The sequence below is a fragment of the Pseudorasbora parva genome, chromosome 21, assembly GCF_024679245.1.
Source record: "Pseudorasbora parva isolate DD20220531a chromosome 21, ASM2467924v1, whole genome shotgun sequence".
Taxonomy (NCBI): domain Eukaryota; kingdom Metazoa; phylum Chordata; class Actinopteri; order Cypriniformes; family Gobionidae; genus Pseudorasbora; species Pseudorasbora parva.
Window position 1 is genome coordinate 11,396,515 of NC_090192.1, and position 17,522 is coordinate 11,414,036.

General features: G+C 47.2%; 40 non-coding genes across 40 annotated transcripts; all 40 read left to right on the forward strand.

Annotated features, from left to right (window-relative positions):
- The first annotated feature begins 129 nt into the window (after window positions 1–129).
- Window positions 130–211, forward strand: trnal-uag (transfer RNA leucine (anticodon UAG)). Its single transcript has one exon. It is a non-coding gene; the product is annotated as a tRNA-Leu (tRNA).
- Window positions 212–703: 492 nt separating this feature from the next.
- trnal-aag (transfer RNA leucine (anticodon AAG)) lies at window positions 704–784 on the forward strand. Its single transcript has one exon. It is a non-coding gene; the product is annotated as a tRNA-Leu (tRNA).
- Window positions 785–1,002: 218 nt separating this feature from the next.
- trnal-uag (transfer RNA leucine (anticodon UAG)) lies at window positions 1,003–1,084 on the forward strand. The gene has a single exon. It is a non-coding gene; the product is annotated as a tRNA-Leu (tRNA).
- A 492-nt stretch (window positions 1,085–1,576) lies between these two features.
- Window positions 1,577–1,658, forward strand: trnal-aag (transfer RNA leucine (anticodon AAG)). Its single transcript has one exon. It is a non-coding gene; the product is annotated as a tRNA-Leu (tRNA).
- A 218-nt stretch (window positions 1,659–1,876) lies between these two features.
- On the forward strand, window positions 1,877–1,958 carry trnal-uag (transfer RNA leucine (anticodon UAG)). Its single transcript has one exon. It is a non-coding gene; the product is annotated as a tRNA-Leu (tRNA).
- A 492-nt stretch (window positions 1,959–2,450) lies between these two features.
- Window positions 2,451–2,532, forward strand: trnal-aag (transfer RNA leucine (anticodon AAG)). Its single transcript has one exon. It is a non-coding gene; the product is annotated as a tRNA-Leu (tRNA).
- Window positions 2,533–2,750: 218 nt separating this feature from the next.
- trnal-uag (transfer RNA leucine (anticodon UAG)) lies at window positions 2,751–2,832 on the forward strand. The gene has a single exon. It is a non-coding gene; the product is annotated as a tRNA-Leu (tRNA).
- Window positions 2,833–3,324: 492 nt separating this feature from the next.
- On the forward strand, window positions 3,325–3,406 carry trnal-aag (transfer RNA leucine (anticodon AAG)). The gene has a single exon. It is a non-coding gene; the product is annotated as a tRNA-Leu (tRNA).
- A 218-nt stretch (window positions 3,407–3,624) lies between these two features.
- On the forward strand, window positions 3,625–3,706 carry trnal-uag (transfer RNA leucine (anticodon UAG)). Its single transcript has one exon. It is a non-coding gene; the product is annotated as a tRNA-Leu (tRNA).
- Window positions 3,707–4,198: 492 nt separating this feature from the next.
- Window positions 4,199–4,280, forward strand: trnal-aag (transfer RNA leucine (anticodon AAG)). The gene has a single exon. It is a non-coding gene; the product is annotated as a tRNA-Leu (tRNA).
- Window positions 4,281–4,498: 218 nt separating this feature from the next.
- On the forward strand, window positions 4,499–4,580 carry trnal-uag (transfer RNA leucine (anticodon UAG)). Its single transcript has one exon. It is a non-coding gene; the product is annotated as a tRNA-Leu (tRNA).
- A 492-nt stretch (window positions 4,581–5,072) lies between these two features.
- Window positions 5,073–5,154, forward strand: trnal-aag (transfer RNA leucine (anticodon AAG)). Its single transcript has one exon. It is a non-coding gene; the product is annotated as a tRNA-Leu (tRNA).
- Window positions 5,155–5,372: 218 nt separating this feature from the next.
- On the forward strand, window positions 5,373–5,454 carry trnal-uag (transfer RNA leucine (anticodon UAG)). The gene has a single exon. It is a non-coding gene; the product is annotated as a tRNA-Leu (tRNA).
- Window positions 5,455–5,946: 492 nt separating this feature from the next.
- On the forward strand, window positions 5,947–6,028 carry trnal-aag (transfer RNA leucine (anticodon AAG)). The gene has a single exon. It is a non-coding gene; the product is annotated as a tRNA-Leu (tRNA).
- Window positions 6,029–6,246: 218 nt separating this feature from the next.
- Window positions 6,247–6,328, forward strand: trnal-uag (transfer RNA leucine (anticodon UAG)). The gene has a single exon. It is a non-coding gene; the product is annotated as a tRNA-Leu (tRNA).
- A 492-nt stretch (window positions 6,329–6,820) lies between these two features.
- Window positions 6,821–6,902, forward strand: trnal-aag (transfer RNA leucine (anticodon AAG)). Its single transcript has one exon. It is a non-coding gene; the product is annotated as a tRNA-Leu (tRNA).
- Window positions 6,903–7,120: 218 nt separating this feature from the next.
- Window positions 7,121–7,202, forward strand: trnal-uag (transfer RNA leucine (anticodon UAG)). The gene has a single exon. It is a non-coding gene; the product is annotated as a tRNA-Leu (tRNA).
- Window positions 7,203–7,694: 492 nt separating this feature from the next.
- trnal-aag (transfer RNA leucine (anticodon AAG)) lies at window positions 7,695–7,776 on the forward strand. The gene has a single exon. It is a non-coding gene; the product is annotated as a tRNA-Leu (tRNA).
- Window positions 7,777–7,994: 218 nt separating this feature from the next.
- Window positions 7,995–8,076, forward strand: trnal-uag (transfer RNA leucine (anticodon UAG)). The gene has a single exon. It is a non-coding gene; the product is annotated as a tRNA-Leu (tRNA).
- A 492-nt stretch (window positions 8,077–8,568) lies between these two features.
- trnal-aag (transfer RNA leucine (anticodon AAG)) lies at window positions 8,569–8,649 on the forward strand. Its single transcript has one exon. It is a non-coding gene; the product is annotated as a tRNA-Leu (tRNA).
- A 218-nt stretch (window positions 8,650–8,867) lies between these two features.
- trnal-uag (transfer RNA leucine (anticodon UAG)) lies at window positions 8,868–8,949 on the forward strand. Its single transcript has one exon. It is a non-coding gene; the product is annotated as a tRNA-Leu (tRNA).
- A 492-nt stretch (window positions 8,950–9,441) lies between these two features.
- Window positions 9,442–9,523, forward strand: trnal-aag (transfer RNA leucine (anticodon AAG)). The gene has a single exon. It is a non-coding gene; the product is annotated as a tRNA-Leu (tRNA).
- A 218-nt stretch (window positions 9,524–9,741) lies between these two features.
- On the forward strand, window positions 9,742–9,823 carry trnal-uag (transfer RNA leucine (anticodon UAG)). Its single transcript has one exon. It is a non-coding gene; the product is annotated as a tRNA-Leu (tRNA).
- A 492-nt stretch (window positions 9,824–10,315) lies between these two features.
- On the forward strand, window positions 10,316–10,397 carry trnal-aag (transfer RNA leucine (anticodon AAG)). Its single transcript has one exon. It is a non-coding gene; the product is annotated as a tRNA-Leu (tRNA).
- Window positions 10,398–10,615: 218 nt separating this feature from the next.
- On the forward strand, window positions 10,616–10,697 carry trnal-uag (transfer RNA leucine (anticodon UAG)). The gene has a single exon. It is a non-coding gene; the product is annotated as a tRNA-Leu (tRNA).
- Window positions 10,698–11,189: 492 nt separating this feature from the next.
- On the forward strand, window positions 11,190–11,271 carry trnal-aag (transfer RNA leucine (anticodon AAG)). The gene has a single exon. It is a non-coding gene; the product is annotated as a tRNA-Leu (tRNA).
- Window positions 11,272–11,489: 218 nt separating this feature from the next.
- trnal-uag (transfer RNA leucine (anticodon UAG)) lies at window positions 11,490–11,571 on the forward strand. Its single transcript has one exon. It is a non-coding gene; the product is annotated as a tRNA-Leu (tRNA).
- A 492-nt stretch (window positions 11,572–12,063) lies between these two features.
- trnal-aag (transfer RNA leucine (anticodon AAG)) lies at window positions 12,064–12,145 on the forward strand. The gene has a single exon. It is a non-coding gene; the product is annotated as a tRNA-Leu (tRNA).
- Window positions 12,146–12,363: 218 nt separating this feature from the next.
- trnal-uag (transfer RNA leucine (anticodon UAG)) lies at window positions 12,364–12,445 on the forward strand. Its single transcript has one exon. It is a non-coding gene; the product is annotated as a tRNA-Leu (tRNA).
- A 492-nt stretch (window positions 12,446–12,937) lies between these two features.
- On the forward strand, window positions 12,938–13,019 carry trnal-aag (transfer RNA leucine (anticodon AAG)). Its single transcript has one exon. It is a non-coding gene; the product is annotated as a tRNA-Leu (tRNA).
- Window positions 13,020–13,237: 218 nt separating this feature from the next.
- On the forward strand, window positions 13,238–13,319 carry trnal-uag (transfer RNA leucine (anticodon UAG)). Its single transcript has one exon. It is a non-coding gene; the product is annotated as a tRNA-Leu (tRNA).
- Window positions 13,320–13,811: 492 nt separating this feature from the next.
- Window positions 13,812–13,893, forward strand: trnal-aag (transfer RNA leucine (anticodon AAG)). Its single transcript has one exon. It is a non-coding gene; the product is annotated as a tRNA-Leu (tRNA).
- Window positions 13,894–14,111: 218 nt separating this feature from the next.
- trnal-uag (transfer RNA leucine (anticodon UAG)) lies at window positions 14,112–14,193 on the forward strand. The gene has a single exon. It is a non-coding gene; the product is annotated as a tRNA-Leu (tRNA).
- Window positions 14,194–14,685: 492 nt separating this feature from the next.
- On the forward strand, window positions 14,686–14,767 carry trnal-aag (transfer RNA leucine (anticodon AAG)). The gene has a single exon. It is a non-coding gene; the product is annotated as a tRNA-Leu (tRNA).
- Window positions 14,768–14,985: 218 nt separating this feature from the next.
- On the forward strand, window positions 14,986–15,067 carry trnal-uag (transfer RNA leucine (anticodon UAG)). Its single transcript has one exon. It is a non-coding gene; the product is annotated as a tRNA-Leu (tRNA).
- A 492-nt stretch (window positions 15,068–15,559) lies between these two features.
- On the forward strand, window positions 15,560–15,641 carry trnal-aag (transfer RNA leucine (anticodon AAG)). Its single transcript has one exon. It is a non-coding gene; the product is annotated as a tRNA-Leu (tRNA).
- Window positions 15,642–15,859: 218 nt separating this feature from the next.
- trnal-uag (transfer RNA leucine (anticodon UAG)) lies at window positions 15,860–15,941 on the forward strand. The gene has a single exon. It is a non-coding gene; the product is annotated as a tRNA-Leu (tRNA).
- A 492-nt stretch (window positions 15,942–16,433) lies between these two features.
- On the forward strand, window positions 16,434–16,515 carry trnal-aag (transfer RNA leucine (anticodon AAG)). Its single transcript has one exon. It is a non-coding gene; the product is annotated as a tRNA-Leu (tRNA).
- Window positions 16,516–16,733: 218 nt separating this feature from the next.
- On the forward strand, window positions 16,734–16,815 carry trnal-uag (transfer RNA leucine (anticodon UAG)). Its single transcript has one exon. It is a non-coding gene; the product is annotated as a tRNA-Leu (tRNA).
- Window positions 16,816–17,307: 492 nt separating this feature from the next.
- trnal-aag (transfer RNA leucine (anticodon AAG)) lies at window positions 17,308–17,389 on the forward strand. Its single transcript has one exon. It is a non-coding gene; the product is annotated as a tRNA-Leu (tRNA).
- The last annotated feature ends 133 nt before the right edge of the window (window positions 17,390–17,522 follow it).

A 17,522-nucleotide genomic window follows, 5' to 3' on the forward strand; every position in this document is an offset into this window, starting at 1 on the left:
CCAGCCACTTTTGCTTTCCTGAGCCTTACTCGACAGGCTTCAGGGCCTCACAATGAAGGTCCGCACCCAACATTTTCTCCTATTCTAGAAAAATGGGCAGAAAAAGGCCCCCGAAAGAAACAGCAGTGGGGTAGTGTGGCCGAGGGGTCTAAGGCGCTGGATTTAGGCTCCAGTCTCTTCGGGGGCGTGGGTTCGAATCCCACCGCTGCCAGCATTGATTTTAAAGAGGGCAATACACCTTAAGTGTGCTGCAAAACTGTGTAGCAGGAAATCTGCACCCTGTTGAATCAGGGACAACCAAAAATTACAATTGTAGTAATTTCAGTTTAAAAATGAGTTGGAATCTAATAATAACATAGTCTTTAATCATAGAAGCAGCCGATTTGACTCAAGATTTTTTGGAAAATTGACAACTACCTCACGATTTTGAGTTTAACTTCAGCACAGCTAGCTGCCATTTTGGAGTAAGGCCCAATGGCTTTGATTAGATGATTCAGGTGTGTTTGATTAGAGATGGAATTGCAATCTGCAGATAGGGAGGCCTCCAGGAGTGTAACTGCATACCCCTGCATTTATGAGGTCTTTTAATCTGTGGAGGAGCTCCTCCAAGGCACGTGGAATGTCAACTGACTGACTTGTGGCCAAGTGCGACATTAAATTAAAATAAGAAGGCGAAAATGGCCCAGGGAAAGCACTCTCGCATGGTAGCGTGGCCGAGTGGTCTAAGGCGCTGGATTAAGGCTCCAGTCTCTTCGGGGCGTGGGTTCGAATCCCACCGCTGCCAAGGAACACTTTTGGAAGGCTCTTGTGGCTGCTATGCCTGAGCAAGACGACTGGAGAAGTGACACTGCATGCTCCCAGTCTCTTCCAAAACCAGCCACTTTTGCTTTCCTGAGCCTTACTCGACAGGCTTCAGGGCCTCACAATGAAGGTCCGAACCCAACATTTTCTCCTATTCTTGAAAAATGGGCAGAAAAAGGCCCCCGAAAGAAACAGCAGTGGGGTAGTGTGGCCGAGGGGTCTAAGGCGCTGGATTTAGGCTCCAGTCTCTTCGGGGGCGTGGGTTCGAATCCCACCACTGCCAGCATTGATTTTAAAGAGGGCAATACACCTTAAGTGTGCTGCAAAACTGTGTAGCAGGAAATCTGCACCCTGTTGAATCAGGGACAACCAAAAATTACAATTGTAGTAATTTCAGTTTAAAAATGAGTTGGAATCTAATAATAACATAGTCTTTAATCATAGAAGCAGCTGATTTGACTCAAGATTTTTTGGAAAATTGACAACTACCTCACGATTTTGAGTTTAACTTCAGCACAGCTAGCTGCCATTTTGGAGTAAGGCCCAATGGCTTTGATTAGATGATTCAGGTGTGTTTGATTAGAGATGGAATTGCAATCTGCAGATAGGGAGGCCTCCAGGAGTGTAACTGCATACCCCTGCATTTATGAGGTCTTTTAATCTGTGGAGGAGCTCCTCCAAGGCACGTGGAATGTCAACTGACTGACTTGTGGCTAAGTGCGACATTAAATTAAAATAAGAAGGCGAAAATGGCCCAGGGAAGGCACTCTTGCATGGTAGCGTGGCAGAGCGGTCTAAGGCGCTGGATTAAGGCTCCAGTCTCTTCGGGGGCGTGGGTTCGAATCCCACCGCTGCCAAGGAACACTTTTGGAAGGCTCTTGTGGCTGCTATGCCTGAGCAAGACGACTGGAGAAGTGACACTGCATGCTCCCAGTCTCTTCCAAAACCAGCCACTTTTGCTTTCCTGAGCCTTACTCGACAGGCTTCAGGGCCTCACAATGAAGGTCCGCACCCAACATTTTCTCCTATTCTAGAAAAATGGGCAGAAAAAGGCCCCCGAAAGAAACAGCAGTGGGGTAGTGTGGCCGAGGGGTCTAAGGCGCTGGATTTAGGCTCCAGTCTCTTCGGGGGCGTGGGTTCGAATCCCACCACTGCCAGCATTGATTTTAAAGAGGGCAATACACCTTAAGTGTGCTGCAAAACTGTGTAGCAGGAAATCTGCACCCTGTTGAATCAGGGACAACCAAAAATTACAATTGTAGTAATTTCAGTTTAAAAATGAGTTGGAATCTAATAATAACATGGTCTTTAATCATAGAAGCAGCCGATTTGACTCAAGATTTTTTGGAAAATTGACAACTACCTCACGATTTTGAGTTTAACTTCAGCACAGCTAGCTGCCATTTTGGAGTAAGGCCCAATGGCTTTGATTAGATGTTTCAGGTGTGTTTGATTAGAGATGGAATTGCAATCTGCAGATAGGGAGGCCTCCAGGAGTGTAACTGCATACCCCTGCATTTATGAGGTCTTTTAATCTGTGGAGGAGCTCCTCCAAGGCACGTGGAATGTCAACTGACTGACTTGTGGCCAAGTGCGACATTAAATTAAAATAAGAAGGCGAAAATGACCCAGGGAAGGCACTCTCGCATGGTAGCGTGGCCGAGCGGTCTAAGGCGCTGGATTAAGGCTCCAGTCTCTTCGGGGGCGTGGGTTCGAATCCCACCGCTGCCAAGGAATACTTTTGGAAGGCTCTTGTGGCTGCTATGCCTGAGCATGACGACTGGAGAAGTGACACTGCATGCTCCCAGTCTCTTCCAAAACCAGCCACTTTTGCTTTCCTGAGCCTTACTCGACAGGCTTCAGGGCCTCACAATGAAGGTCCTCACCCAACATTTTCTCCTATTCTAGAAAAATGGGCAGAAAAAGGCCCCCGAAAGAAACAGCAGTGGGGTAGTGTGGCCGAGGGGTCTAAGGAGCTGGATTTAGGCTCCAGTCTCTTCGGGGGCGTGGGTTCGAATCCCACCACTGCCAGCATTGATTTTAAAGAGGGCAATACACCTTAAGTGTGCTGCAAAACTGTGTAGCAGGAAATCTGCACCCTGTTGAATCAGGGACAACCAAAAATTACAATTGTAGTAATTTCAGTTTAAAAATGAGTTGGAATCTAATAATAACATGGTCTTTAATCATAGAAGCAGCCGATTTGACTCAAGATTTTTTGGAAAATTGACAACTACCTCACGATTTTGAGTTTAACTTCAGCACAGCTAGCTGCCATTTTGGAGTAAGGCCCAATGGCTTTGATTAGATGTTTCAGGTGTGTTTGATTAGAGATGGAATTGCAATCTGCAGATAGGGAGGCCTCCAGGAGTGTAACTGCATACCCCTGCATTTATGAGGTCTTTTAATCTGTGGAGGAGCTCCTCCAAGGCACGTGGAATGTCAACTGACTGACTTGTGGCCAAGTGCGACATTAAATTAAAATAAGAAGGCGAAAATGACCCAGGGAAGGCACTCTCGCATGGTAGCGTGGCCGAGCGGTCTAAGGCGCTGGATTAAGGCTCCAGTCTCTTCGGGGGCGTGGGTTCGAATCCCACCGCTGCCAAGGAATACTTTTGGAAGGCTCTTGTGGCTGCTATGCCTGAGCATGACGACTGGAGAAGTGACACTGCATGCTCCCAGTCTCTTCCAAAACCAGCCACTTTTGCTTTCCTGAGCCTTACTCGACAGGCTTCAGGGCCTCACAATGAAGGTCCGCACCCAACATTTTCTCCTATTCTAGAAAAATGGGCAGAAAAAGGCCCCCGAAAGAAACAGCAGTGGGGTAGTGTGGCCGAGGGGTCTAAGGCGCTGGATTTAGGCTCCAGTCTCTTCGGGGGCGTGGGTTCGAATCCCACCACTGCCAGCATTGATTTTAAAGAGGGCAATACACCTTAAGTGTGCTGCAAAACTGTGTAGCAGGAAATCTGCACCCTGTTGAATCAGGGACAACCAAAAATTACAATTGTAGTAATTTCAGTTTAAAAATGAGTTGGAATCTAATAATAACATAGTCTTTAATCATAGCAGCAGCTGATTTGACTCAAGATTTTTTGGAAAATTGACAACTACCTCACGATTTTGAGTTTAACTTCAGCACAGCTAGCTGCCATTTTGGAGTAAGGCCCAATGGCTTTGATTAGATGATTCAGGTGTGTTTGATTAGAGATGGAATTGCAATCTGCAGATAGGGAGGCCTCCAGGAGTGTAACTGCATACCCCTGCATTTATGAGGTCTTTTAATCTGTGGAGGAGCTCCTCCAAGGCACGTGGAATGTCAACTGACTGATTTGTGGCTAAGTGCGACATTAAATTAAAATAAGAAGGCGAAAATGGCCCAGGGAAGGCACTCTTGCATGGTAGCGTGGCAGAGCGGTCTAAGGCGCTGGATTAAGGCTCCAGTCTCTTCGGGGGCGTGGGTTCGAATCCCACCGCTGCCAAGGAACACTTTTGGAAGGCTCTTGTGGCTGCTATGCCTGAGCAAGACGACTGGAGAAGTGACACTGCATGCTCCCAGTCTCTTCCAAAACCAGCCACTTTTGCTTTCCTGAGCCTTACTCGACAGGCTTCAGGGCCTCACAATGAAGGTCCGCACCCAACATTTTCTCCTATTCTAGAAAAATGGGCAGAAAAAGGCCCCCGAAAGAAACAGCAGTGGGGTAGTGTGGCCGAGGGGTCTAAGGCGCTGGATTTAGGCTCCAGTCTCTTCGGGGGCGTGGGTTCGAATCCCACCACTGCCAGCATTGATTTTAAAGAGGGCAATACACCTTAAGTGTGCTGCAAAACTGTGTAGCAGGAAATCTGCACCCTGTTGAATCAGGGACAACCAAAAATTACAATTGTAGTAATTTCAGTTTAAAAATGAGTTGGAATCTAATAATAACATGGTCTTTAATCATAGAAGCAGCCGATTTGACTCAAGATTTTTTGGAAAATTGACAACTACCTCACGATTTTGAGTTTAACTTCAGCACAGCTAGCTGCCATTTTGGAGTAAGGCCCAATGGCTTTGATTAGATGTTTCAGGTGTGTTTGATTAGAGATGGAATTGCAATCTGCAGATAGGGAGGCCTCCAGGAGTGTAACTGCATACCCCTGCATTTATGAGGTCTTTTAATCTGTGGTGGAGCTCCTCCAAGGCACGTGGAATGTCAACTGACTGACTTGTGGCCAAGTGCGACATTAAATTAAAATAAGAAGGCGAAAATGACCCAGGGAAGGCACTCTCGCATGGTAGCGTGGCCGAGCGGTCTAAGGCGCTGGATTAAGGCTCCAGTCTCTTTGGGGGCGTGGGTTCGAATCCCACCGCTGCCAAGGAATACTTTTGGAAGGCTCTTGTGGCTGCTATGCCTGAGCATGACGACTGGAGAAGTGACACTGCATGCTCCCAGTCTCTTCCAAAACCAGCCACTTTTGCTTTCCTGAGCCTTACTCGACAGGCTTCAGGGCCTCACAATGAAGGTCCGCACCCAACATTTTCTCCTATTCTAGAAAAATGGGCAGAAAAAGGCCCCCGAAAGAAACAGCAGTGGGGTAGTGTGGCCGAGGGGTCTAAGGCGCTGGATTTAGGCTCCAGTCTCTTCGGGGGCGTGGGTTCGAATCCCACCACTGCCAACATTGATTTTAAAGAGGGCAATACACCTTAAGTGTGCTGCAAAACTGTGTAGCAGGAAATCTGCACCCTGTTGAATCAGGGACAACCAAAAATTACAATTGTAGTAATTTCAGTTTAAAAATGAGTTGGAATCTAATAATAACATGGTCTTTAATCATAGAAGCAGCCGATTTGACTCAAGATTTTTTGGAAAATTGACAACTACCTCACGATTTTGAGTTTAACTTCAGCACAGCTAGCTGCCATTTTGGAGTAAGGCCCAATGGCTTTGATTAGATGATTCAGGTGTGTTTGATTAGAGATGGAATTGCAATCTGCAGATAGGGAGGCCTCCAGGAGTGTAACTGCATACCCCTGCATTTATGAGGTCTTTTAATCTGTGGAGGAGCTCCTCCAAGGCACGTGGAATGTCAACTGACTGACTTGTGGCCAAGTGCGACATTAAATTAAAATAAGAAGGCGAAAATGACCCAGGGAAGGCACTCTCGCATGGTAGCGTGGCCGAGCGGTCTAAGGCGCTGGATTAAGGCTCCAGTCTCTTCGGGGGCGTGGGTTCGAATCCCACCGCTGCCAAGGAATACTTTTGGAAGGCTCTTGTGGCTGCTATGCCTGAGCATGACGACTGGAGAAGTGACACTGCATGCTCCCAGTCTCTTCCAAAACCAGCCACTTTTGCTTTCCTGAGCCTTACTCGACAGGCTTCAGGGCCTCACAATGAAGGTCCGCACCCAACATTTTCTCCTATTCTAGAAAAATGGGCAGAAAAAGGCCCCCGAAAGAAACAGCAGTGGGGTAGTGTGGCCGAGGGGTCTAAGGCGCTGGATTTAGGCTCCAGTCTCTTCGGGGGCGTGGGTTCGAATCCCACCACTGCCAGCATTGATTTTAAAGAGGGCAATACACCTTAAGTGTGCTGCAAAACTGTCTAGCAGGAAATCTGCACCCTGTTGAATCAGGGACAACCAAAAATTACAATTGTAGTAATTTCAGTTTAAAAATGATTTGGAATCTAATAATAACATAGTCTTTAATCATAGAAGCAGCCGATTTGACTCAAGATTTTTTGGAAAATTGACAACTACCTCACGATTTTGAGTTTAACTTCAGCACAGCTAGCTGCTATTTTGGAGTAAGGCCCAATGGCTTTGATTAGATTATTCAGGTGTTTTTGATTAGAGATGGAATTGCAATCTGCAGATAGGGAGGCCTCCAGGAGTGTAACTGCGTACCCTTGCATTTATGAGGTCTTTTAATCTGTGGAGGAGCTCCTCCAAGGCACATGGAATGTCAACTGACTGACTTGTGGCCAAGTGCGACATTAAATTAAAATAAGAAGGCGAAAATGGCCCAGGGAAGGCACTCTCGCATGGTAGCGTGGCCGAGCGGTCTAAGGCGCTGGATTAAGGCTCCAGTCTCTTCGGGGGCGTGGGTTCGAATCCCACCGCTGCCAAGGAACACTTTTGGAAGGCTCTTGTGGCTGCTATGCCTGAGCAAGACGACTGGAGAAGTGACACTGCATGCTCCCAGTCTCTTCCAAAACCAGCCACTTTTGCTTTCCTGAGCCTTACTCGACAGGCTTCAGGGCCTCACAATGAAGGTCCGCACCCAACATTTTCTCCTATTCTAGAAAAATGGGCAGAAAAAGGCCCCCGAAAGAAACAGCAGTGGGGTAGTGTGGCCGAGGGGTCTAAGGCGCTGGATTTAGGCTCCAGTCTCTTCGGGGGCGTGGGTTCGAATCCCACCACTGCCAGCATTGATTTTAAAGAGGGCAATACACCTTAAGTGTGCTGCAAAACTGTGTAGCAGGAAATCTGCACCCTGTTGAATCAGGGACAACCAAAAATTACAATTGTAGTAATTTCAGTTTAAAAATGAGTTGGAATCTAATAATAACATAGTCTTTAATCATAGAAGCAGCCGATTTGACTCAAGATTTTTTGGAAAATTGACAACTACCTGACGATTTTGAGTTTAACTTCAGCACAGCTAGCTGCCATTTTGGAGTAAGGCCCAATGGCTTTGATTAGATGATTCAGGTGTGTTTGATTAGAGATGGAATTGCAATCTAAAGATAGGGAGGCCTCCAGGAGTGTAACTGCGTACCCCTGCATTTATGAGGTCTTTTAATCTGTGGAGGAGCTCCTCCAAGGCACATGGAATGTCAACTGACTGACTTGTGGCCAAGTGCGACATTAAATTAAAATAAGAAGGCGAAAATGGCCCAGGGAAGGCACTCTCGCATGGTAGCGTGGCCGAGCGTTCTAAGGCGCTGGATTAAGGCTCCAGTCTCTTCGGGGGCGTGGGTTCGAATCCCACCGCTGCCAAGGAACACTTTTGGAAGGCTCTTGTGGCTGCTATGCCTGAGCAAGACGACTGGAGAAGTGACACTGCATGCTCCCAGTCTCTTCCAAAACCAGCCACTTTTGCTTTCCTGAGCCTTACTCGACAGGCTTCAGGGCCTCACAATGAAGGTCCGCACCCAACATTTTCTCCTATTCTAGAAAAATGGGCAGAAAAAGGCCCCCGAAAGAAACAGCAGTGGGGTAGTGTGGCCGAGGGGTCTAAGGCGCTGGATTTAGGCTCCAGTCTCTTCGGGGGCGTGGGTTCGAATCCCACCACTGCCAGCATTGATTTTAAAGAGGGCAATACACCTTAAGTGTGCTGCAAAACTGTGTAGCAGGAAATCTGCACCCTGTTGAATCAGGGACAACCAAAAATTACAATTGTAGTAATTTCAGTTTAAAAATGAGTTGGAATCTAATAATAACATGGTCTTTAATCATAGAAGCAGCCGATTTGACTCAAGATTTTTTGGAAAATTGACAACTACCTCACGATTTTGAGTTTAACTTCAGCACAGCTAGCTGCCATTTTGGAGTAAGGCCCAATGGCTTTGATTAGATGATTCAGGTGTGTTTGATTAGAGATGGAATTGCAATCTGCAGATAGGGAGGCCTCCAGGAGTGTAACTGCATACCCCTGCATTTATGAGGTCTTTTAATCTGTGGAGGAGCTCCTCCAAGGCACGTGGAATGTCAACTGACTGACTTGTGGCCAAGTGCGACATTAAATTAAAATAAGAAGGCGAAAATGGCCCAGGGAAGGCACTCTCGCATGGTAGCGTGGCCGAGTGGTCTAAGGCGCTGGATTAAGGCTCCAGTCTCTTCGGGGCGTGGGTTCGAATCCCACCGCTGCCAAGGAACACTTTTGGAAGGCTCTTGTGGCTGCTATGCCTGAGCAAGACGACTGGAGAAGTGACACTGCATGCTCCCAGTCTCTTCCAAAACCAGCCACTTTTGCTTTCCTGAGCCTTACTCGACAGGCTTCAGGGCCTCACAATGAAGGTCCGAACCCAACATTTTCTCCTATTCTTGAAAAATGGGCAGAAAAAGGCCCCCGAAAGTAACAGCAGTGGGGTAGTGTGGCCGAGGGGTCTAAGGCGCTGGATTTAGGCTCCAGTCTCTTCGGGGGCGTGGGTTCGAATCCCACCACTGCCAGCATTGATTTTAAAGAGGGCAATACACCTTAAGTGTGCTGCAAAACTGTGTAGCAGGAAATCTGCACCCTGTTGAATCAGGGACAACCAAAAATTACAATTGTAGTAATTTCAGTTTAAAAATGAGTTGGAATCTAATAATAACATAGTCTTTAATCATAGCAGCAGCTGATTTGACTCAAGATTTTTTGGAAAATTGACAACTACCTCACGATTTTGAGTTTAACTTCAGCACAGCTAGCTGCCATTTTGGAGTAAGGCCCAATGGCTTTGATTAGATGATTCAGGTGTGTTTGATTAGAGATGGAATTGCAATCTGCAGATAGGGAGGCCTCCAGGAGTGTAACTGCATACCCCTGCATTTATGAGGTCTTTTAATCTGTGGAGGAGCTCCTCCAAGGCACGTGGAATGTCAACTGACTGACTTGTGGCTAAGTGCGACATTAAATTAAAATAAGAAGGCGAAAATGGCCCAGGGAAGGCACTCTTGCATGGTAGCGTGGCAGAGCGGTCTAAGGCGCTGGATTAAGGCTCCAGTCTCTTCGGGGGCGTGGGTTCGAATCCCACCGCTGCCAAGGAACACTTTTGGAAGGCTCTTGTGGCTGCTATGCCTGAGCAAGACGACTGGAGAAGTGACACTGCATGCTCCCAGTCTCTTCCAAAACCAGCCACTTTTGCTTTCCTGAGCCTTACTCGACAGGCTTCAGGGCCTCACAATGAAGGTCCGCACCCAACATTTTCTCCTATTCTAGAAAAATGGGCAGAAAAAGGCCCCCGAAAGAAACAGCAGTGGGGTAGTGTGGCCGAGGGGTCTAAGGCGCTGGATTTAGGCTCCAGTCTCTTCGGGGGCGTGGGTTCGAATCCCACCACTGCCAGCATTGATTTTAAAGAGGGCAATACACCTTAAGTGTGCTGCAAAACTGTGTAGCAGGAAATCTGCACCCTGTTGAATCAGGGACAACCAAAAATTACAATTGTAGTAATTTCAGTTTAAAAATGAGTTGGAATCTAATAATAACATGGTCTTTAATCATAGAAGCAGCCGATTTGACTCAAGATTTTTTGGAAAATTGACAACTACCTCACGATTTTGAGTTTAACTTCAGCACAGCTAGCTGCCATTTTGGAGTAAGGCCCAATGGCTTTGATTAGATGTTTCAGGTGTGTTTGATTAGAGATGGAATTGCAATCTGCAGATAGGGAGGCCTCCAGGAGTGTAACTGCATACCCCTGCATTTATGAGGTCTTTTAATCTGTGGAGGAGCTCCTCCAAGGCACGTGGAATGTCAACTGACTGACTTGTGGCCAAGTGCGACATTAAATTAAAATAAGAAGGCGAAAATGACCCAGGGAAGGCACTCTCGCATGGTAGCGTGGCCGAGCGGTCTAAGGCGCTGGATTAAGGCTCCAGTCTCTTCGGGGGCGTGGGTTTGAATCCCACCGCTGCCAAGGAATACTTTTGGAAGGCTCTTGTGGCTGCTATGCCTGAGCATGACGACTGGAGAAGTGACACTGCATGCTCCCAGTCTCTTCCAAAACCAGCCACTTTTGCTTTCCTGAGCCTTACTCGACAGGCTTCAGGGCCTCACAATGAAGGTCCGCACCCAACATTTTCTCCTATTCTAGAAAAATGGGCAGAAAAAGGCCCCCGAAAGAAACAGCAGTGGGGTAGTGTGGCCGAGGGGTCTAAGGCGCTGGATTTAGGCTCCAGTCTCTTCGGGGGCGTGGGTTCGAATCCCACCACTGCCAGCATTGATTTTAAAGAGGGCAATACACCTTAAGTGTGCTGCAAAACTGTGTAGCAGGAAATCTGCACCCTGTTGAATCAGGGACAACCAAAAATTACAATTGTAGTAATTTCAGTTTAAAAATGAGTTGGAATCTAATAATAACATGGTCTTTAATCATAGAAGCAGCCGATTTGACTCAAGATTTTTTGGAAAATTGACAACTACCTCACGATTTTGAGTTTAACTTCAGCACAGCTAGCTGCCATTTTGGAGTAAGGCCCAATGGCTTTGATTAGATGATTCAGGTGTGTTTGATTAGAGATGGAATTGCAATCTGCAGATAGGGAGGCCTCCAGGAGTGTAACTGCATACCCCTGCATTTATGAGGTCTTTTAATCTGTGGAGGAGCTCCTCCAAGGCACGTGGAATGTCAACGGACTGACTTGTGGCCAAGTGCGACATTAAATTAAAATAAGAAGGCGAAAATGACCCAGGGAAGGCACTCTCGCATGGTAGCGTGGCCGAGCGGTCTAAGGCGCTGGATTAAGGCTCCAGTCTCTTCAGGGGCGTGGGTTCGAATCCCACCGCTGCCAAGGAATACTTTTGGAAGGCTCTTGTGGCTGCTATGCCTGAGCATGACGACTGGAGAAGTGACACTGCATGCTCCCAGTCTCTTCCAAAACCAGCCACTTTTGCTTTCCTGAGCCTTACTCGACAGGCTTCAGGGCCTCACAATGAAGGTCCGCACCCAACATTTTCTCCTATTCTAGAAAAATGGGCAGAAAAAGGCCCCCGAAAGAAACAGCAGTGGGGTAGTGTGGCCGAGGGGTCTAAGGCGCTGGATTTAGGCTCCAGTCTCTTCGGGGGCGTGGGTTCGAATCCCACCACTGCCAGCATTGATTTTAAAGAGGGCAATACACCTTAAGTGTGCTGCAAAACTGTGTAGCAGGAAATCTGCACCCTGTTGAATCAGGGACAACCAAAAATTACAATTGTAGTAATTTCAGTTTAAAAATGAGTTGGAATCTAATAATAACATAGTCTTTAATCATAGAAGCAGCCGATTTGACTCAAGATTTTTTGGAAAATTGACAACTACCTGACGATTTTGAGTTTAACTTCAGCACAGCTAGCTGCCATTTTGGAGTAAGGCCCAATGGCTTTGATTAGATGATTCAGGTGTGTTTGATTAGAGATGGAATTGCAATCTAAAGAAAGGGAGGCCTCCAGGAGTGTAACTGCGTACCCCTGCATTTATGAGGTCTTTTAATCTGTGGAGGAGCTCCTCCAAGGCACATGGAATGTCAACTGACTGACTTGTGGCCAAGTGCGACATTAAATTAAAATAAGAAGGCGAAAATGGCCCAGGGAAGGTACTCTCGCATGGTAGCGTGGCCGAGCGTTCTAAGGCGCTGGATTAAGGCTCCAGTCTCTTCGGGGGCGTGGGTTCGAATCCCACCGCTGCCAAGGAACACTTTTGGAAGGCTCTTGTGGCTGCTATGCCTGAGCAAGACGACTGGAGAAGTGACACTGCATGCTCCCAGTCTCTTCCAAAACCAGCCACTTTTGCTTTCCTGAGCCTTACTCGACAGGCTTCAGGGCCTCACAATGAAGGTCCGCACCCAACATTTTCTCCTATTCTAGAAAAATGGGCAGAAAAAGGCCCCCGAAAGAAACAGCAGTGGGGTAGTGTGGCCGAGGGGTCTAAGGCGCTGGATTTAGGCTCCAGTCTCTTCGGGGGCGTGGGTTCGAATCCCACCACTGCCAGCATTGATTTTAAAGAGGGCAATACACCTTAAGTGTGCTGCAAAACTGTGTAGCAGGAAATCTGCACCCTGTTGAATCAGGGACAACCAAAAATTACAATTGTAGTAATTTCAGTTTAAAAATGAGTTGGAATCTAATAATAACATGGTCTTTAATCATAGAAGCAGCCGATTTGACTCAAGATTTTTTGGAAAATTGACAACTACCTTACGATTTTGAGTTTAACTTCAGCACAGCTAGCTGCCATTTTGGAGTAAGGCCCAATGGCTTTGATTAGATGATTCAGGTGTGTTTGATTAGAGATGGAATTGCAATCTGCAGATAGGGAGGCCTCCAGGAGTGTATCTGCGTACCCCTGCATTTATGAGGTCTTTTAATCTGTGGAGGAGCTCCTCCAAGGCACGTGGAATGTCAACTGACTGACTTGTGGCCAAGTGCGACATTAAATTAAAATAAGAAGGCGAAAATGGCCCAGGGAAGGCACTCTTGCATGGTAGCGTGGCCGAGCGGTCTAAGGCGCTGGATTAAGGCTCCAGTCTCTTCGGGGGCGTGGGTTCGAATCCCACTGCTGCCAAGGAACACTTTTGGAAGGCTCTTGTGGCTGCTATGCCTGAGCAAGACGACTGGAGAAGTGACACTGCATGCTCCCAGTCTCTTCCAAAACCAGCCACTTTTGCTTTCCTGAGCCTTACTCGACAGGCTTCAGGGCCTCACAATGAAGGTCCGCACCCAACATTTTCTCCTATTCTAGAAAAATGGGCAGAAAAAGGCCCCCGAAAGAAACAGCAGTGGGGTAGTGTGGCCGAGGGGTCTAAGGCGCTGGATTTAGGCTCCAGTCTCTTCGGGGGCGTGGGTTCGAATCCCACCACTGCCAGCATTGATTTTAAAGAGGGCAATACACCTTAAGTGTGCTGCAAAACTGTGTAGCAGGAAATCTGCACCCTGTTGAATCAGGGACAACCAAAAATTACAATTGTAGTAATTTCAGTTTAAAAATGAATTGGAATCTAATAATAACATAGTCTTTAATCATAGAAGCAGCCGATTTGACTCAAGATTTTTTGGAAAATTGACAACTACCTCACGATTTTGAGTTTAACTTCAGCACAGCTAGCTGCCATTTTGGAGTAAGGCCCAATGGCTTTGATTAGATGATTCAGGTGTGTTTGATTAGAGATGGAATTGCAATCTGCAGATAGGGAGGCCTCCAGGAGTGTAACTGCATACCCCTGCATTTATGAGGTCTTTTAATCTGTGGAGGAGCTCCTCCAAGGCACGTGGAATGTCAACTGACTGACTTGTGGCCAAGTGCGACATTAAATTAAAATAAGAAGGCGAAAATGGCCCAGGGAAGGCACTCTCGCATGGTAGCGTGGCCGAGTGGTCTAAGGCGCTGGATTAAGGCTCCAGTCTCTTCGGGGGCGTGGGTTCGAATCCCACCGCTGCCAAGGAACACTTTTGGAAGGCTCTTGTGGCTGATATGCCTGAGCAAGACGACTGGAGAAGTGACACTGCATGCTCCAAGTCTCTTCCAAAACCAGCCACTTTTGCTTTCCTGAGCCTTACTCGACAGGCTTCAGGGCCTCACAATGAAGGTCCGAACCCAACATTTTCTCCTATTCTTGAAAAATGGGCAGAAAAAGGCCCCCGAAAGAAAGAGCAGTGGGGTAGTGTGGCCGAGGGGTCTAAGGCGCTGGATTTAGGCTCCAGTCTCTTCGGGGGCGTGGGTTCGAATCCCACCACTGCCAGCATTGATTTTAAAGAGGGCAATACACCTTAAGTGTGCTGCAAAACTGTGTAGCAGAAAATCTGCACCCTGTTGAATCAGGGACAACCAAAAATTACAATTGTAGTAATTTCAGTTTCAAAATGAGTTGGAATCTAATAATAACATAGTCTTTAATCATAGAAGCAGCTGATTTGACTCAAGATTTTTTGGAAAATTGACAACTACCTCACGATTTTGAGTTTAACTTCAGCACAGCTAGCTGCCATTTTGGAGTAAGGCCCAATGGCTTTGATTAGATGATTCAGGTGTGTTTGATTAGAGATGGAATTGCAATCTGCAGATAGGGAGGCCTCCAGGAGTGTAACTGCATACCCCTGCATTTATGAGGTCTTTTAATCTGTGGAGGAGCTCCTCCAAGGCACGTGGAATGTCAACTGACTGACTTGTGGCTAAGTGCGACATTAAATTAAAATAAGAAGACGAAAATGGCCCAGGGAAGGCACTCTTGCATGGTAGCGTGGCAGAGCGGTCTAAGGCGCTGGATTAAGGCTCCAGTCTCTTCGGGGGCGTGGGTTCGAATCCCACCGCTGCCAAGGAACACTTTTGGAAGGCTCTTGTGGCTGCTATGCCTGAGCAAGACGACTGGAGAAGTGACACTGCATGCTCCCAGTCTCTTCCAAAACCAGCCACTTTTGCTTTCCTGAGCCTTACTCGACAGGCTTCAGGGCCTCACAATGAAGGTCCGAACCCAACATTTTCTCCTATTCTTGAAAAATGGGCAGAAAAAGGCCCCCGAAAGTAACAGCAGTGGGGTAGTGTGGCCGAGGGGTCTAAGGCGCTGGATTTAGGCTCCAGTCTCTTCGGGGGCGTGGGTTCGAATCCCACCACTGCCAGCATTGATTTTAAAGAGGGCAATACACCTTAAGTGTGCTGCAAAACTGTGTAGCAGGAAATCTGCACCCTGTTGAATCAGGGACAACCAAAAATTACAATTGTAGTAATTTCAGTTTAAAAATGAGTTGGAATCTAATAATAACATAGTCTTTAATCATAGTAGCAGCTGATTTGACTCAAGATTTTTTGGAAAATTGACAACTACCTCACGATTTTGAGTTTAACTTCAGCACAGCTAGCTGCCATTTTGGAGTAAGGCCCAATGGCTTTGATTAGATTATTCAGGTGTGTTTGATTAGAGATGGAATTGCAATCTGCAGATAGGGAGGCCTCCAGGAGTGTAACTGCGTACCCTTGCATTTATGAGGTCTTTTAATCTGTGGAGGAGCTCCTCCAAGGCACATGGAATGTCAACTGACTGACTTGTGGCCAAGTGTGACATTAAATTAAAATAAGAAGGCGAAAATGGCCCAGGGAAGGCACTCTCGCATGGTAGCGTGGCCGAGCGGTCTAAGGCGCTGGATTAAGGCTCCAGTCTCTTCGGGGGCGTGGGTTCGAATCCCACCGCTGCCAAGGAACACTTTTGGAAGGCTCTTGTGGCTGCTATGCCTGAGCAAGACGACTGGAGAAGTGACACTGCATGCTCCCAGTCTCTTCCAAAACCAGCCACTTTTGCTTTCCTGAGCCTTACTCGACAGGCTTCAGGGCCTCACAATGAAGGTCCGCACCCAACATTTTCTCCTATTCTAGAAAAATGGGCAGAAAAAGGCCCCCAAAAGAAACAGCAGTGGGGTAGTGTGGCCGAGGGGTCTAAGGCGCTGGATTTAGGCTCCAGTCTCTTCGGGGGCGTGGGTTCGAATCCCACCACTGCCAGCATTGATTTTAAAGAGGGCAATACACCTTAAGTGTGCTGCAAAACTGTGTAGCAGGAAATCTGCACCCTGTTGAATCAGGGACAACCAAAAATTACAATTGTAGTAATTTCAGTTTAAAAATGAGTTGGAATCTAATAATAACATAGTCTTTAATCATAGAAGCAGCCGATTTGACTCAAGATTTTTTGGAAAATTGACAACTACCTCACGATTTTGAGTTTAACTTCAGCACAGCTAGCTGCCATTTTGGAGTAAGGCCCAATGGCTTTGATTAGATGATTCAGGTGTATTTGATTAGAGATGGAATTGCAATCTGCAGATAGGGAGGCCTCCAGGAGTGTAACTGCGTACCCCTGCATTTATGAGGTCTTTTAATCTGTGGAGGAGCTCCTCCAAGGCACATGGAATGTCAACTGACTGACTTGTGGCCAAGTGCGACATTAAATTAAAATAAGAAGGCGAAAATGGCCCAGGGAAGGCACTCTCGCATGGTAGCGTGGCCGAGCGGTCTAAGGCGCTGGATTAAGGCTCCAGTCTCTTCGGGGGCGTGGGTTCGAATCCCACCGCTGCCAAGGAACACTTTTGGAAGGCTCTTGTGGCTGCTATGCCTGAGCAAGACGACTGGAGAAGTGACACTGCATGCTCCCAGTCTCTTCCAAAACCAGCCACTTTTGCTTTCCTGAGCCTTACTCGACAGGCTTCAGGGCCTCACAATGAAGGTCCGCACCCAACATTTTCTCCTATTCTAGAAAAATGGGCAGAAAAAGGCCCCCGAAAGAAACAGCAGTGGGGTAGTGTGGCCGAGGGGTCTAAGGCGCTGGATTTAGGCTCCAGTCTCTTCGGGGGCGTGGGTTCGAATCCCACCACTGCCAGCATTGATTTTAAAGAGGGCAATACACCTTAAGTGTGCTGCAAAACTGTGTAGCAGGAAATCTGCACCCTGTTGAATCAGGGACAACCAAAAATTACAATTGTAGTAATTTCAGTTTAAAAATGAGTTGGAATCTAATAATAACATGGTCTTTAATCATAGAAGCAGCCGATTTGACTCAAGATTTTTTGGAAAATTGACAACTACCTCACGATTTTGAGTTTAACTTCAGCACAGCTAGCTGCCATTTTGGAGTAAGGCCCAATGGCTTTGATTAGATGATTCAGGTGTGTTTGATTAGAGATGGAATTGCAATCTGCAGATAGGGAGGCCTCCAGGAGTGTATCTGCGTACCCCTGCATTTATGGGGTCTTTTAATCTGTGGAGGAGCTCCTCCAAGGCACGTGGAATGTCAACTGACTGACTTGTGGCCAAGTGCGACATTAAATTAAAATAAGAAGGCGAAAATGGCCCAGGGAAGGCACTCTTGCATGGTAGCGTGGCCGAGCGGTCTAAGGCGCTGGATTAAGGCTCCAGTCTCTTCGGGGGCGTGGGTTCGAATCCCACTGCTGCCAAGGAACACTTTTGGAAGGCTCTTGTGGCTGCTATGCCTGAGCAAGACGACTGGAGAAGTGACACTGCATGCTCCCAGTCTCTTCCAAAACCAGCCACTTTTGCTTTCCTGAGCCTTACTCGACAGGCTTCAGG